Raw genomic sequence first — 18,010 nt, forward strand, 5'->3', positions numbered from 1 at the left:
GAAGGCAGCCAGCTGCAGGCCACCTCCTCAGGCTCCAGGCGGTCCCACCTACCCAGCTCCCCAAGGGACTTGTGGGGGGCGTTTCTCCTTGGTGAAGCTGAGGCAAGCTCTCCTTGGTGAAGCTCTTCTTTAGGACTAGGCGCCCCAAAAGTTGTTGGGGAAGAGGGTGGAAGTGGCCCAGACACTGACACCGTTCAGATTCTGGGCTCGCCACACCCCGAGGTCCTCCACAGCTGGAGGGGCCCGTGTCTTAGGTGGGGAATGAGCTTCCAGTCATGGAGATACGCTGTCCAAGGCACAGGCGGATAATCCCCAAGTCCGTCCTCAGCCTCAGAAGTGTCCCACGGCGGGAGGGCCATGCTATAGCCACGAAGTGTCGTGGACAGGAGTGGGATGGCCCCCCACACATCCCATCCTCGCAGGGAAGCCAGGGAACTTTGCTGTGGAGGCCGAGCTCCCTCAGCCCCGGGGTCCATGCACCACTCTGCCAAGTCTGCCGATCACAGGCAGGTCACTTCCACCCTCTGTACCTCAGACAAGAGCATCCGCTTTGCAGGGTTGCTATGGGGATTCATGGGACAGGGTGACCGTGCGCTGAGGGCTGGCTGTCTTCTGCTCTTAGGGAGGAGACATAGGATTCCCAAGCGGGGGAACGGGAGCTCCTTCCTTCCCCTCCTGTGAATGCCTCGGGGTCTGTCCATCCCAGAGCCCAAGCCTCCTCTTTGGGCAGAGACCCAGGGGGCTCTGAGGGGTCCCTGGTGCTCTCTGCTCTGACCTGCCCTGAGCAGTGACTCTAGTTCAGCAGGACAACGTAGTCACCAGGCTGTACACACCGTCCATGAAAAGATGCCCATCCCTCTCCTGGGAACTCTGACTGGGCACGTTTGGCCTTCCTCTGGCTTCAGGACCTAGTGTGGCCCGGAAACCCCTCATGTGTCATCTGGTGACTGTTCTTCCTGCCACTTCTCACATGTCTGTCTGGTGTTGCCCCTCCAGAGGTTTCTCTGTCCCCGACCCCCTCTGATACTTCCCTATGAGGCCTCATTTCTGGCCCCATCTCCTGTTGGCTGTTCTCTGATGGGAACAGGTTAGTGCTGAGGCCCAGGGTCTCAGGGGACCCCCAGATAAGGAACACCTTCTGAGACAACACAGCCCCCACAGAGAAGGCTCATCTCCCCTTCCAGGCCCCAGGGGGATTTTTACATGGGGGGAGGGCGTTGTCCACTCCTCCATTCCCATCTGGGGCCCCTTGTCACTATTCTAACTGCACCTGTCCCACTCCTTTTCACACAAGTCCTGCCACGTACAAGAAGCATGGTAGTTAAGAGTTCAGATGCTGCTCCCTCCTGTGTGACCTTAGGTAAATTGCTTAATCTTTCTGTGCTGTGGTTTTCTCATCTGTGAATTAGGACAGTATATAGGACCTACCACATTATATTACCGTACAGGCCATTTGGAAAGCTTGGAGCAGAGACTGGCACGGGGTAAATACTATGTGCACCTGCTCTTGTTATTATTACTATTGTTATAATTATTATTAACAGCTCTGAGCCTTTGCCTCTGATACACGCTCTGCCTGGAATGGCCTTTCTTCCCAGGATAAGCCCTGCTCTCATCTTTCAGGACCTGGCCCAGGCATCATCTCTTTCTTACAGCAATGTCTGACTAGGTGTCCCTCGGGTTTGGCCATCCCCTCCCCCCTTCCGGGCAGCCAGAGTTTTTCCCCACATCAAAGGGAAAGTCTCTGTTTCCAGGCAGACCCTCTGCTGCCCTGGGAGCACCCAGGCCAGGGAGTTATTTCACTCTGGGCCCCTCTCTAGCATGGGTTTAGCAGGGCCTGGCGTTTGCTTGTTCTAAACCTAAATGTGGAACTTTATGTTTCATTGTAGTGGTTCTGCCTGCCACACCCTGAAAATCTTTCCTTTTTCTTTTAAAAAAAATTTCTTTTTAATTATTTAAAAAAAAAAAACAACAAAAAAAAAAAACTAAGCATAGACATAACTAAAATCCCTTTGGAAATCAAGCCCATCCAAGGCCCTTCTGCTCTCCTTCTCCAGATATAACCACAGGCATTGGCGATAGAGCCATCCAGATATTTTATTCGTTTATATATATGAATGTGTGTCCACAGGAAACATAGAATCTGTGTGTGTGCACACACATGCGTGCACTTTCACATTCACACAAATGCCATCATTCCGCCCCTGACTCTTTTTCCCCAGTAATCTGATTTTGGGCTCTCCCTGTGTTCACATCTGGTTGGAGATCTTTTTGATTCCTTGCTCTATCTCCTGTCATTAGCTCTTCTAACTGCAGACCGGATCCAGGCTGGGAGATAAGAGTTGAGCCCAGGGGCCTGCTAGGAGGCCAGCATTTCCCAAGGTGACAGATGGAGATCACAGGCCAAGGAGCTTCTACAAGGAAAATACAATCCCTTAGTCAAACTGAGTGGGGGGACATAGTCTATTAGTCCCTTCTTGAAAACTCCCAGGGAACATAACACAAGAAAGGCTCTGAGAAGTCCTGCAACGAAGAAGCTTGTTGACTTTCCCTGGCCCAGGATGCCCCCTGACTTGGGAGACCACGAGGCCTTCAGGATATTTACATCACACCAGGTGATATGCTGAGGACGAGGCTCTATGGCCCTGGAGAGTTCCTTCCAGATCAACACTGAGGAGGTGCATTCTCTGATTTAAAAAGAAAAAGGAACTATCATCTTTAAATCAACTTCCTATACTCCTCATTTCTCTATCAAGTTCAAAAGGGTACCTTGAGAGAATTCATCACATGCCCCAATGGCAGCTCCTTGCAGCATCTATACCACAGCAGTCTCCCAAGCTAAATCACACAAAAAGCAAATGAGAGGCTCAGCAGCCCCTTGTTAGCTGCCCTTGGTCACTGCGTGCTCTCCTGACTTCTCTCAAACCACTGGCCTACCCTGAGTACTGGAACTTGCCAGATCTCAATATGACATTTATGTAGTAGTTTCTGGGATTAGTTCCCTCATTCTAGCCAGGAACTCTTGCCTGGCAATTTCCACTCCCCTGGCAACACCCTTGATTTTGAGAAGTCCTCAGAACTCCTGGCAGTGGTTCTGCAGGCTTTTCTGCCAAGCCGCCCCATCCCTAGAGGAGAAGGCTTGACACCAACCTTGCCTTATAGGTCACTGTCAGGATTGGCTTCTTGCCCTGCTTCCCTCAGGAATGTCCTCTTGCTCCACTCATTGGGGCCTTCTGAAAGATGAGCCCTGGTGGCCCCAAACCCACATGAAGCCCACCTCTTGCTGGACTGCATGGTGGCCTTGACCCTGCAGCCCTCTCTATTCCTTGAACTGCCTCCTTGCTTGGACTCAGGACGCTGCTTGCTCCCTTCCAACATGACCAACATCCTCATGACCAGCAGCTCTGCCCAGGCACACCAAGGGGAAGTGAGGAGAAAGCAGTTGCCCTCAAGGGCTTGGTCAGAGTGGCAGAGTACAGGAAATGGGTTGAACCATTGGGGCAATCTGAGGGTTGGGAGGAAACAGGATCTAGGAGAGCAAGGTTAGCACTGGAGTCACGGAAGTTGGGAAGACATCAGTACAAGTCAGCGATGAAAGACAAAGAAATGGGGTGAGGGCAGGTGAAAGGTGAGATTAAAGACCAGGTGTGGGGTAGGGGGTTGTAGAGCTAGAGCTCCCCAGGTGTATGAGGTGCTGAGCAGGTCAGCCCAGGACTCGGCACAGATGGTGTGTGGGCCCAGGTGGGCCCTCTTTCTGTGCAAAAGCAGATGCACTGAAGATTCTAGCCAGGGAACTTGGGCAAGAGAATAAAATAAAAGGCATCCAGATTGGAAAGGAAGAAGTAAAACTATCTCTATTTGTAGATGACATGACCTTGTATATAGAAACTCCTAAGAGATCCACTGAAAAACTATTAGAACTAATAAATGAGCTCAGCATGGTTGCAGGATACAAGATCAATATACAAAAAAATCAATTCTATATCTAGACACTTGCAAAGAACAATCCAAAAATGAAATTAAGAAAACAAAGCCCATTTACAATACTACTAAAAAAATAAAATACTTATTAATAAATTTAACGAATGAAGTGGAACTCTTATACTCTGAAAACTACAAAAATTTGTTGAAAGAAATAAAAGATCTAAACAAATAGAAAGACATTCCATGTTCATGGACAGAAGACTGAATATTGTTGAGATCATAATACTTCCAGGTTGATCTACAGATTCAATGTAATCCTCATCAAAATTCTAGGGCCGGCCCGGTGGCTCAGGGGGTTAGTGCTCCATGCTCCCAACTCCGAAGGCTGCCAGTTCGATTCCCACACGGGCCAGTGGGCTCTCAACCACAAGGTTGCCAGTTCAATTCCTCGACTCCTGCAAGGGATGGTGGGCTCCGCCCCCTGCAACTAAGATTGAACATGGCACCTTGAGCTGAGCTGCCACTGAGCTCCTGGATGGCTCAGTTGGTTGGAGTGCATCCTCTCAACCACAAGGTTGCCGGTTTCGACTCCCACAAGGGATGGTGGGCTGTGCCCCCTGCAACTAGAAAACGGCAACTGGACCTGGAGCTGAGTTGCACCCTCCACAACTAAGACTGAAAGGACAACAACTTGAAGCTGAACGGCACCCTCCACAACTAAGATTGAAAGGACAACAACTTGACTTGGAAAAAAAGGCCTGGAAGTACACACTGTTCCCCAATAAAGTCCTGTTCCCCTTAAAAAAAAAAAATTCTAGCTGGCTTCTTTGCAGAAAATGACAGGCTGATCATTCATAAGGATATCAAGGGACCCAGGATAAGCAAAACAAAATTAGAGGACTCACATTTCCTGACTTCAAAACTTACTACAAAGCTACAGTAAACAAGACAGTTTATTACTGACACAGAGGTGAACATATAGAGCAATGAAATAGAGTTGGCAGTCAAAAAATAAATACTCACATTTCTGGTAAACTGATTTTCAAAACAAGTGCTAAGACAATTCAATGGAGGAAAGAATAGTCTTTCAAAAAATGGTACTGGGACAACTAGCTACCTACATGCAAAAGAATGAACTTGGGCCCCTACCTCACACCATATACAAAAATCAACCCAAAGACCTACATGTAATAGTTAAAATTATACAGCTCTTACAAGGAAGACATAGGTATAAATTTTCATGACCTTGGATTATGCAATGGAGTTTTATTTTTTCATTAAATATCATGTTTTCCATCGTTCTTTTGTTTTGTTTTTTAAGATTTTATTGGGGAAGGGGAACAGGACTTTATTGGGGAACAGTGTGTACTTCCAGGACTTTTCCAAGTCAAGTTGTTGTCCTTTCCGTCTTAGTTGTGGAGGGCGCAGCTCAGCTCCAGGTCCAGTTGCTGTTGCTAGTTGCAGGGGGTGCAGCCCACCATCCCTTGTGGGAGGCGAACCGGCAACTTTATGGTTGAGAGGACGCGCTCCAACCAACTGAGCCATTCACAGCAGCATTCTTCACAATAGCCAAAAGTTGAAACAGCCCAATGTCTACTAACTGATGAATAGATGAAAAAAAATGTGGTCTATCCCCACAATGAAATGTTATTCAGCCATAAAAAAGGGATGGAGTACTGATGCAAGCTGCAACATGGATAAACCTTGAACACATGATGCTAAATGAAAGAAGTCAGTTACAAAAGACTTCTGTACTGTATGATTTCATTTATGTGAAATGTCCATAATAGGTCCATCCATAGAGACAGAAAGGAGGTGAGTGATTGCCTACGGCTGGCGGTGCGAGGTAGAGGAAAGGGGAATAACTGCTAATGGGTATGGGGTGGGGCTTGGGGTGATGAAAATGTTCTAAAATTGGTTGTGGTGATGGTTGCACAACCCTATGGCTATACTAAAAACCATTGACTTGCACACTTTAAGTAGATGAACTGTATCTCAATAACACTCTTATAATTTAAAAAAAAACAGCTATGGACGCATAAAGTCCTGGCGTTGGGGCTCAGAGTAGTAGGCATGAAACGTCCTCGATTGTACACCCTCCTTTCTGGCCTCCTTTCAATCTTCCTGGCCCTTAAATGTTCATCTTTCACAGAATTCCCTCCTCAGCCCGCCCCCTCCTCCTTCCCAGCCACAGTCACCCCAGGTAACCCCACCTATTCCTTACCTCCACTCCCATGCCCCCAAGGTGGGAGCATTCACAGCTCCCGCCGTCTATCCAGGAGCTCTCTCCTGGGCTCCTGGGTGCCAGGCTCAGATTCTTCTCTCCTGATTATATGATTATGATTGATGCTGTTGTTGATGATGATGGTAGATATAACACTTATTGGGCATTTATTATGTACCCAGTACCTCACAGGCATTATCTTATTTAATTCTCACCACACTCTAATGGGGCCAACATGACTGTCATTATCCCCATACCACAGGTAAGGAAACTGAGGCTCAAAGAGGGGCAGTCATTTGCCCAAAGACACACAGCTACGGGAAATGGTAGAGCAGGGATTCAAACTCAGGCAGTCCAGCTTTGGGACCCACATCTTTAAGCACTATGCTGGGTCCTCAAATCAACTCACCCCCTTCAGCCACTCCCCCCATCCCACCCTGAATACCTCTTCCTCCTTCCTCTCTCCACACCTCATCCAGCCACTGCCTGGCAGAATTCCTCCTCCTGGATGTCCCCCTGCACTCCTCTCTCTTCCCCTCACCCCTGCAGCCCAGCAATGCCCATGTCTGACCTCTTCTGAGGCTGAAACAGTCCCCTAAATCCCGCCCCCCAGGCTTCCAGAGGCCCACAAGGCTGCCCCATTCAGGCCATCAGTGCTTCCCGGGCTCATGGGCAGGCAGATCCCAGTGGCGGCAGAAATGACTCAGGCCCACCCGCTGATGCCCAGCTCTGTTCCAGGAATAGGGCAGCATTTTAAAACAAGGTGACTCAGGGCCCAGATGAGTAAAGCAGACATTTAGCCTGACAGAAAGACAGACAGACAGAACATTGCAGTTGGTGTATGTGGCAGCTGGTCACAGATGCCTCCAGGCCACAGATGCCTGTGGCCTCTGTAGGACCTGTCTGAGCTCACACATTCAGGAATTAGGTTCTAGGACAAGCTCTGCTGCTGCCCCCGGGGCCTCAGAAATGTCCCTAGGACCAGCCCCCAATCTAAGCTGTGGGGAGGTGCCCCCAGCCTGTCTGCATGCTGATGGGATCGGTTCATTTCTATGCCAACCACAGCCCTTCCCCAGGGCTCTGTGATCTAGTTTCTCTCTTCTTACCTTAGAAATAGCTCATCGCAAGTCTACCCACAAGTTCTTCTGAGGGCAGAGGGCCCCCAACCCCAGGAGGAGACTCTCATGGGTCAGGAATTTCTGAAGGCACAGCCAGCCCTGTAGTGATAATTCAAATAATTTTTTTCTTGAGTGACAAGGAAGGAAGGAGAAAGACGGGGGGAAGGGAGGGAGAGAAAAGAGATTCTAGGGACCCCTAATTCATCTAGTGTCCTTGAATTTGCCAGCTGGGTTTACTCTTGCTGGTCTGCCAGTGGCTGTGTGACCTTGGGGAAGTAATGCAGTGTCTGGGCCTCCTTTCACTAGCAGTCAGTGAAGAGGTAATAAGATGAGGCTGCTGCATATCCCCTGAGACTGCTATGAGGCGATTCTAGGCATGGACCTTTGCAAGGCCTTCTCGGTATTTGGGGCTGGCTTGGGTGGATTGCGCATCACCCTCCCCCAACCATCAGTACCTACAGGGTCCTCACCTTGCAAGTTGGGCTGCATGGAACACTTTATGAAAAGTGGACCAGGCATGTCCAGCCTGGCAGTGCTGGATAGAGATTTGGGTTCTCTGGGAGAGTGGCTTGGAGAACACACACCGCTCACGGCACTGGAACATTCAAGGAAACTTGGCTTGAACTGCCTGTTTCCCAGCCACTTTGCCTCCAGACACCCCCCTCCCCTCCCCCAGCACACATTTTACTGACACGTGGCTCCTCCTGCCATTACATTTCTGCTGAGTCCCAGGCTGCTGGCAGGAGACTTAAGCCCCTTGACCACGGCCTGGGCACAGGAAATGCAATCACTCGATCATTTGATCATTTTGTGAGTTTGGAAACTGTCCTGAGGACTGTAGCTTTCTGCTCCTCCTTCAAACATTTGAAGCACACGGTCCACTCCATCCTGTGCAGCGCCCCCAAAACCATCCGGCTCACGTGTACGCATGCACAGAAACACACAACACATACCCTCCAACCTCATCTCTCGGGAACCAGCCCCACAGGTGCCCTGGAATTCTGACCAATAGAAGCTCTAGCTTTCTTCACAGGAAAGGAGGTCGTGAGAGGATAAAAAGGGAATGAAGCGTGTGACCTGACTGGAATGTCCTAATCTCCCAGCTCCCAGCCCCCAGGACAGAACTGCAACCGCAAAGATAAAACACCTCCACTTACTGGCAGCAGGATTCCAGGGTGGCCCAGGCAGGGGAAGAAGTCAGGGCCCTGAGAGCAGGTAAGAGCAGGTCCCAGTCCCCCACACCCAGCCCTTGGGACTCCAAGTCGGGGGCCTCCCCAGAGACCTTGTTCGGGCAACCAGAAGAGCCAGGCCTCCTGGGCTCCCTCTCCACACGTAAGCCCCGAGCTTCGTGGTCCTAAACCCTTCCCTGTTCATCACCAGGCCCTGCTTGTCCTGCCTTCAGAGTCCCACCTGAGCACAGGCTCTTCTGTGCGTCTTCCAGCCACCACCTGTTCCCAGCCCTCATGGGCTCTGGCCTAGACAAGGCTCGCTCGCTTCACCTCTCTTGACCTGCGAAAGTCCAATCTCCTCACAGCAGCGAGGGGGATCGGCTGAAAACCTAAATCAGGTCATACATGCTACACCCTTGCCACGGACCGCTGGCACTCCATCAACAGTGGGCAGCCCTGCCCTCTGACTTCTCTGGTGGTGGTGTCTCCTCCCTGCTCACCTCACTTTGACTCCACTAGGCTTCTTTCCGTTTCTCCAACATGCCAAGCTCTGTACCACCTCAAGGCCGTTGCACATGCCATTTCCTCTGTCTGGATGTTCCACCCACCCCATCCTGACACAGCCTTCTGTGAGTAGGTCCTTCCTTAGCACGCAGCTGAACTGTCCGCTCCGAGGTGCAGCTTCCCCAACTAGCCCACATAAAGCAGGCCTCCCCGGCTGCAGCCTGTGGGGAGCCTGTTATTATTTACTTGTATTTGTTATTATTTACTTGTTTGCATCTGTCACCCTCACTTGGGACAATGGGCTCTGGCAGGACAGGAACCATGTCTGCTTTCTTCACCACCATCACAGCACAGGTACCTGTGGACACTCGTAAGAAGCTGTAAAGGGAATGGAGGGATTCACAGATGAGCCAAGGACACTCAAGAGGTGAAGTAACAGCACAAGGAAAGTCACAATGGAGCCAGCTCTGCCTGTGCCCTCATCCTCGGTCACCCACTGCTCACGTACTAGGAGCTAACAAGTCTGAGTGTTTGCTGAGTGCTACTCACCATATGTGGATTGCCTTATTCTATCCCGGTGAAATAGGACCCATTACTAGCCCACTTTACTGATAGAGAAAATGAGGCATCTTTGTGGGTCCGAAGGGCTAGAGAGGAATGACCCAGGCCAGCAAACATCAACCTTACTGCAGACCAAGAAGCCAAGCTGAGTCTGGCCATATGGAAGCCTCAGGGACCCCAAAGGTAGCTGAGAGTCGGGGCCCCCAGGGACCTCTCAGATAGTCATTCAAGGGGTTCAAGGTGCAGACTATGGCTGCAAGCCTGCCCGGGACCCTCAGACTACCCTCAAAGGGCCTGTGTTTCCCAAAGTGCCCAGGGCAGAAGAGAAATCCTGAGCAGCTAAAGGTCCCTCCCCACAGTCCGTCCAAGCTGCTGGTGGAAGACTTCAAAGCAGCCTTGCGACTCAAAGTGCCCTTCCCGCAGCATCAGCCTCACCTGGGGGCTGGTTAGAAACATAAAATCTCTGTCCTCGCCCAGACCCACTAAACCAGAATCTGCTTTAACACACCCCAGGGGCCCTGCATCGCCTTAGAGTTTGAGAAGCCACGCTCCCAGGCAGCTGATGACCTGCTTGCACCGGTCCTCTCCTCACCGTTCTAGTACCATCCAGCCATTGGAAAGCACAGCCATGGACATGCAATTGCCACAAGATGTTCATCATAGCATTATTCACAAAGGAGAAAAATTGGAAGTAACTTAAATTTCCAACAATAGGAGAAAAGACCCTAAATTAAGAGACAGCCATCAAAATGCTCTTTTGACAGGTTGTTTGATTGCATGGGAAAAGCTTCTACTATAACATTAATAGGAAAAGCCAGTGTAGACCTGAATACACAGCCATGTGTGGTATAGTCCCATGCAAATTCACTAACACATTAACTGTGGGCACCCTCCGGTTGCTGGGATTAAGGTGATTTTTTGTTTGTTTGTTTGTTTCCTTTTATGTGTTTTCTCAATTCTCTCAGTGGATGTGCCTTACAATAATCATGAAACCACCAGCTAATGATTTTTTTTTTTAAAGAAAAAAACGTGATTATCCCTTTGAAGAGGCGCTCTTACCTCAGTTTATTCTGCTAAAGGGCCTGACAAATGAGGTTTGGGGACACTGCCTGAGGCAGGGCCCTGAGAAGGGAGTGGGGGCAGGGAGCAGGGGTTGTGAGACGGGTGTGAGAGTCAGGGGCATTGTGGGCACCTCCCCTAGGCAGATTGGTCCTCTAGGGGCCTGGTTTATGGTGAAGGAAGCCTAGGGAGTGGGGAACACTAAAGGCCAAGGACGCCCACTTCAGGAACTTTCTCTCTACGCTTCTTTCCTGATCAACTCCCATTTGTCCTGCAAGACTTAGCTCAGGGACCACCTCCTCCAGGAAGACTTCCTTGATGTACCTGTCCCCAAGCGCCCAGGCAGGGTTAGGTGCCCTCCTGTGAGACCCAGACAAAGAACAGTGAAGACATGATGGAAGATGTTTCCTACTTGCATCTACCATCGTGTCTAGCGCACAGAAAGCCCTCCATAATCAGCCACCACATGGGCCGCAGCTCTCCTTCTTGCTCCTGACTCACCTGGGCTCCCCTGTGTGAGTCTCCACTGGTCTTCCTACACCTGCCTGCTCCGACCTGGGCACTGGCCACTCCTTTAGGTTCTGTCCATCAGCTGCTAAGGGCCTACCTGTAGGGGCCCAAGCAAGGTAGTTCCAGAAGGGCATTTGGGGACAATGCCGGGCATTTCTGGCAGGCCCTGGCACTTGGCAACCCCTCCGGGGCCCCTAGGTCTCAAAGCCCAAGCTCCAGGCCTTTCCAGATCCCCTCCAGCTCCGGTCTAGAGCCTTGAGAAAACCCAAGGAGAGGCAGAAGCTCACAGTACTCACATCTCATGGGTAATTGTAGAATAAAGTGAGATGGCAGAAAGCCCACCCAGCACCTGGCAAAGAGAACACCCTCGGACCTTGTGCATTCACATCTCTGTGGGCCTGTAAGGGAAGGCGGCAGCTGTTCTAGATGGAGCCTGACGAGCTTCTCTGCGGACTGTAAGCAACCAGGTGGGCTGGCCTAGGCTGTTCTCCGAGGTGGCCCAGCCTTAGGCAGGCTTGGCATCAACACTGGGAACTCAGCCTTTTCTGAGGAGGCTCCTTGGGCAGCCTGCTCCCCCAGAGGCCATCCTTGGCACCATTTCCAAGGTTTCTGGGAGTGGCTGAATCCATCTTCCTCTGGATTCTGCTCCAAGTGGGGCCTGGCAGGCAAAGGGACAGGTCACACACACCACGGCAGCCACCACTCTACCTTCTGTCTCTATGAATGTGACCCCTCAGGTGCCTCATATAAGTGGAATCATCCAGTATTTGTCCTTTGTGACTGGCTTCTTTCACTTGGTATAATGTCCTTGAGGTTCGTCCAGGTTGTAGCACGTGTCAGAATTTCCTTCCTTTTTGAGACTGAATAATATTCCATTGTGTGTATAGACCACATTTTGTTTATTCATTCTTCCATCAGTGAACACTTGGGTTGCTTCCACGTTTTAGCTATTGTAAATAATGCTGCAAGGAACATGAGTGTGGAAATATCTCTTCGAGCCCATGCTTTCAATTTTTTGAGGTATATACCCAGATGTTGGATTAATGGATCATATGGTTGTTTTTCTTTAATTTTTTGAGGGACCTTCATGCTGTTTTCCACAGAGGCTGCACCATTTTACATTCCCACCAATGGCACACAAGGGCTCCAATTTCTCCCCATACTCACCAACACTGTTATTTTGCTTTTCAGACTTTTTTTTTATAGTAGCCATTCTAGTAAGCATGAGAAGGAGTTGCTGATTTTAATGCAACCTTCTTCCCGTTATTTATTTAGTCCCACCCTACACTGGGCATTATGCGGGCCCTAAGGAACCACGAAGGGCCACCCTCAGCCCTTCAGGGACTGACTTACACTCTAAATGTCCAGGAGAGACTCATTCACAGTGAATTTCAACATTCAGCCAACTGTGATTGTCTTGGCCAGGACCACATGTCCACCTCTGCCCCAATCAGCGCTAGGAGGGTCCTAAAAGTGCGGTGGCCTCCCAGAAGGAGGACGGAGGAGGGAACTACAGTGGCCTCCTGGGATATCTACCCAGCCAAGGATGGTTAGCAAACCTTTTCTGTAACAGGTCAGATAGGAAATATTTTAGGCTTTCCGGGCCATAGGGGGTTTCTGTCATAACTACTATGTAAATGAATGAGGTAGCTGTATTCCAATAAAACTTTATAAGCACTAAATTTGAATTTCATATAATTTTCACATCATGCAATAAATATTATTCTTATTTTGATTTGTTCTCAACCATTTAAAAATGTAGAAACCACTCACAGCTTGCAGATCTGGCCCGTTGGCCGTAGTTAACAAAAACCCAGTCCTGGAATTGACGGTAGTGGCATTGTGAGGGCACAGGGTCCCACTGGGCTCACAGGGCAGGATGCACCCTGAGCTCTCTTTAGCCTGATTGCCATCCCCTGCAACCTGGCTCCATGACGAAACATGGCTTCACTAGTGAGCCGTGCCAGCATGGGCCCTCGGTGCCCGTTGGCATTGCTCCCCAGTCCACGCCTTGCTCCATGGACACTCTTGATAGGCACCTGCTAGAGGAGAAGATCTGAGACTAAAGATAGGGAATGAGGTAGCATGGAGTCCAGGGCAAATGGTGCTGGGTTGTTTGCTTTACTATTTCCTAAACACCTCTAGAGCCCTGTCTCAGCTTTGGCCTAGAAGGGGGGTCATGCTCATCCTGGTGGCCCTGAGAGGACTAGCCGGGGCTCTACAAGCCCTGAGGCAGGGAGGGGGAGAGAGGAGGTTTGCCCCCTCCCCAGCGTGAGCCAACTTCACGAGGCCAGCTGGCTGCAGACTCAACAGGACAGAGCATGGTGCGCCAGGACCTGAGATTTAATTTCAGCTCCTTCTTGTCATACTGTGTCCTTGGACAAGTCACTTATGCTATCTGCACTACTGTTTCTTGATCTGTGGAACAGAAATAATAATACCCCATAGAGCTCTGGTGGGTTACTTGGGCTAAAATATGTCAAGGGCTTAGAAGAGCTCTTGACACCCCAGAGCTCTCAGTCATTGGTAGCTGTTATTTTTATTATCTCTTTTAATCCACATAAGCCTGTGAGGTAAATACTAGTATTAGCCCTATTGTATAATGAGTGAGGGAGCTCAGGCACAGAGAGGTTAAGTAACAAGCCTTAGGGCACACAGCTAGGACAGGGTGGAGCTGGAATCTGGAAAGCCATTCCATAGTCAGCCTGCAGAGCCAAGCTCTTAGCTCCTGGCCTACGTGGCCTCTTAGGAAACCACAGGAGCAGAGCGCCCTGCAGGAAGGTGCCTGGGACCATCTAGCCAAGACCAGCCTCCACCAGAAAGCCCTCCCTCAGTGCTCTCATAGCCCCACCTCTTGCCTTGGCAGCCATATGCATATGTTGTATGTCACTGTGCCAGGCCAGGATCACATCTTGGGGGTTCAGACTCTGCTTAGGAGGGCGCTGGAGTCTGTGCACAGAACGAGCAGAGAGGAAGTATCTGGGCTGCCACATTGAGCTCCCTAAGCTGTGGGGCCTCAGGCAAGTTCCAGCCCCTCTGCACCTCAGTTCTCCCTCTACAGGAGAGGTCGGATCTCACCAACCTCTGACGCGTCTTCGGCTTTCAGCAACAGGTTCCCCCACCCTCACCCCACCCCCAAAACACTCCACTTCGAAGGACCTGCCTTCCCAAGACTCACAGAAGACAGAAAAGAAACTTTCATTTTTAACTTTTACCCAGAAGTGCACCCCTGGTGGGAAGACCACCAGCCTTTCCAGCACCACCCCAGCACAGTTCTGACTGGTTGTGGCAGACATCTGCCCCACCCACTCGGGACTGGAAGCAGGAAAGAGCCCACCCTGGCCTAGAGCTCAGAAGAAGCGAAACACTGTGCGAAGCCAGCATTCGTCCTACCACTGTGGGTAGTGTCGTGGCATGCTTGGCCACCAAAAACATGCAATAATCCTGTAAGTGGAGGCCAATGGGCATACCTGGGTCTTTGCCTGGGAGCTGAAGTTTACAGGGAGCTGGTTCAGGACAACCTGCCCCTCCAGATGCCGTCCCAAACCCCAGAGGCCCTGCCTCTCTGATGGGAATGGCTGTTGACTCATGGTGGCTGCAGGTAATTGTATGCAAAGAGACAGGGATGCTGGCTCCTGTGTAGGGAACTGATTCCGTCCTGGGCATATAATAGGCCCTTATGAAATGAAGTGAGAGAAATGAATGAATTACTAGAGAAATGAATGAATAAATGAATGAATGAACTATCTAGTCCAATCTAATTTCAAATGAGATAAATATAGGCTAGAGGGCAAAAAAAGAAAAACCTTGCCTGAGATCACAAAACAACTGTGTGGCAGGAGCTGGGTAAAGCAATCCATCAGCCACTATTTATTGTGCACGTGCTATGTGCCGGGTACCATTCCCAGTGCTTGCGCATTGTGGAGTGCACAAGCAGACAGGGCCTCCGCCCTCACAGAGCTTACAGGATGCCGCCGGAGTCCAGTTCCCTGACTCCTAGTCCACGGGACTTGCTTTCACTGAAAGAGGCCCCCTGCCATGGGCCTTGCTCAGACCCTCCAGGGAAGACAGTGAGCTGCACTGCATAGTGGGCTGGCCCATGAGACTTGTGTACTTTCTACTCTTTCCCTGGCTCGGTTGGAGCATTAATGATTAATGCTGAAATAATTGACACTCATTAATGTGCCAGTCATCCACGGGGGAGTGGGGCCAGCATTAACCAATTCATCTCTCAGTGATTGATTCATTAAAGCCGCGCTTTTATGAGACACCCTCAGGTGGCAAACCACACTTTCCCGAAGTGGAAGGGCAGGAAGAGAGAACTTCTTCATGGTGCAGCGAGGCCTGGGGAGGAACCAGGAAGCCTGCACGGGCCCTTTATTGTAGCCCGGGCACTGGGTGCCACCCAGTCGGGTTAACATTGCCTTGGCCTGAGGCAACAGTAGCCGTTTGTGTTTGAGGCTCCGCTTCACCATGAAGCCTGAACACTCAGGGCAAATTACAGGCTTTCGAAAATGCTGTTGCATGAATCACCTGTGGGGCATGAGGAGCTCTTAAAAGGGAGAAAAATAACAAAGGCGTGATCAGGAGTGCCAGCTCAGCCAGGAACACCAGCTTCTGGTCTTAGCCTGGCTGGGCCTCCCCCTGGGTCCTGCTGGCCCCCTCAGCCTCAGTTGCTTTAGCAGGGAAATGGGTGAGTGGGGCCAGACTCCTCACCCTGAGACTGGTGTTTCCTTCATTCATTTAACAAGTGGGTGTTGAGCACTAATTCTGTCTGAGACGCAGATGGCAGACCCCAGCTCTCCCCTAGAGTCCAGGCTTACAGCCTCAAGGGGAGACCACGCAGATGAGATAGGGACAGGAGTTCCATGAGCCTCCGAAGTCAGGGTTTTGACTCCAGGGCCATAAGGGTGCACCACAATTAGCAAATAAAGAGAAGAGAAAGGGTGTTCGGGGTAAAGAAGGGCATTTGCGAGGCACACAGGTGAAGGCAGTGAGCTGCGGATGGGAACTGGAGACCCAGCACAGAGGGCAGGAGGGGCCTGAGGGCTCCACTGGGGAGGTGAACAGCAGGCCTGGGGTCCCTGGTTAACCCCTTAGCCTTCTTCCCGAGGCCGTGGGGCCCCAGAAGGATTTTATACAGGGTCCACCAAGTTTCACTGAAAACATTACCCAAGACGGGTAGAAAAATGCCACGGGCAAGTTTTGGAAAAAGATCCTCTGTGATTCTCTAATTGCGGTGCTGGCCTGCAGCTGCCACCACCAAATAGGTGACGGGGACGGACTTCAGCCCTCTGGCAAGGCCTAAGCAGGCACCAGCCCCAACCATGCCCCAAAAGCAGGACTTACCTAAACTGGAGCTGATGCGCCACGCCCCCAGGTGTAAACCACCCAAACGCACAGTTTCTACAACTTCAGGCCATCAGGGAGCAACTTCAGGGCCATCTAGGCCCAGCCACTTGTGCTGTTTGTGTTGAGAGGGTCACTGAACCCCTTCTTGGGAAGGACAAGGCCTCCAAGGAGCCCAGGTGGCCTTGGAGCCCCTCCCATGGCAGGGCAGTTAGGAAGCTGTCTCAGCCAGCGTGGGGCACTCACGTGCTGGCGGAGGTCTGTGGTTCTAAGAATGACAGGAGACCCCCTGAGAGCCCCGTCTGTGGATGGGGATAATAGCAGTGACTTACCTCCCTTACAGGGTTCCTTTGAGAAGTGAGATGACACACTGAACCCCAGCACAGAGCCTGGCAACTCTCAGAATGTCCTCTGAGGCCGAGGGCACATGAGAGGGTTTCCCAGTGGCCTACAAACTAGGCTGGGGGCTCAAGGAGGCCCAGGGCTCTGTCCCAAAGGCCGGAAGCTCCCTGGAGGGTGGAAAGGTTGATCAGATTCACACGTGTTTGCACAGACGCAGGTGCACGAATGCCCCCAGGGTCAGGAAGTCTCCCTTCTGCACCTGGGGACCCTAGGGCCTGACTTGCGCTTCATCGGAAGGCCCCACAGTAATGAGGAGGGGAGTGAGCACAGCAAACCCAGCCCTCGCACCCCTCATTTTGGACAAGGGCTGGAATTAGCACCTAGGAACAACTACTCCCCACCTGCATCCCTGGGGCTTAAGAGGGAGACACAGATCTGAGAGAGACTGTGCAGGGGAGGCACTGGGAGTCGAAATCGGCTGGAAGGGCCCATGGAAAAGGCAAGAGGGCAGACCAGGAGCATGCCGGGGCTGGAGCACGAGGTGAAGCACTAGCAGCCAGGAATGTCCACTACAAAAAGTCGTGTGAGCTATCTGGGTCCACCCTCCCACCAACACCTCCCATCTGCTTCTGCATCCCCCCACCAGGATCTAGTGAGTGGACCCACCCCCTCCTCCAAAGGCTGAAGACCAATGCTGTCCCAACCCTGAAGCCCCTCCCCCAGAAGACGAAAGGGGCACTGGAAGCTCCCTAGAATTGGGCTGCGGGCAGGTAGTGAAGGCTCCTTCTGCAATCCTCTCTCCCGCTGTCCCCCTCTGTCCTCTGCCCCTCCCCCTTCTGTCTCTATGAGGGTCTGAGAATCCATCCTTGAAATCCCTCTTGCAAACATGGTCAGTGAGCATTTTCTCAGCATTTCAATGGGTCCTTGCCCCCATCAGCTTCTCTAGGAGTCTGCAATGACCTCAGACAAGTTCCCATTCTTGCTCACGGAGTGGCCACTCTCACCAGGTGGTACCTGCAGGTAGGCACACACCCTGAAGATGGACCCTCAGCTGCCCCCTATGGGGATGGGATGGGGGTAGGAGGAGGGTTGGGGGCAGCTGAGGGGTTTCTGAAGGGCCTTTCTGAGATGTACCCAGCAGCAGCCTCTCAGCAGCCCCCAGGTCCCCTCTACCTTATAGCAACTTTCTGTCCTACCCGCTCCTCCATTTCCCCCAGTCCCCTGGGGCTCAGGCACCAAGATTCTCTTGA

This window comes from Rhinolophus sinicus, chromosome 17 (genome assembly GCF_057876585.1).
Source record: "Rhinolophus sinicus isolate RSI-liver-muscle chromosome 17, RSI-T2T, whole genome shotgun sequence".
Classification (NCBI taxonomy): domain Eukaryota; kingdom Metazoa; phylum Chordata; class Mammalia; order Chiroptera; family Rhinolophidae; genus Rhinolophus; species Rhinolophus sinicus.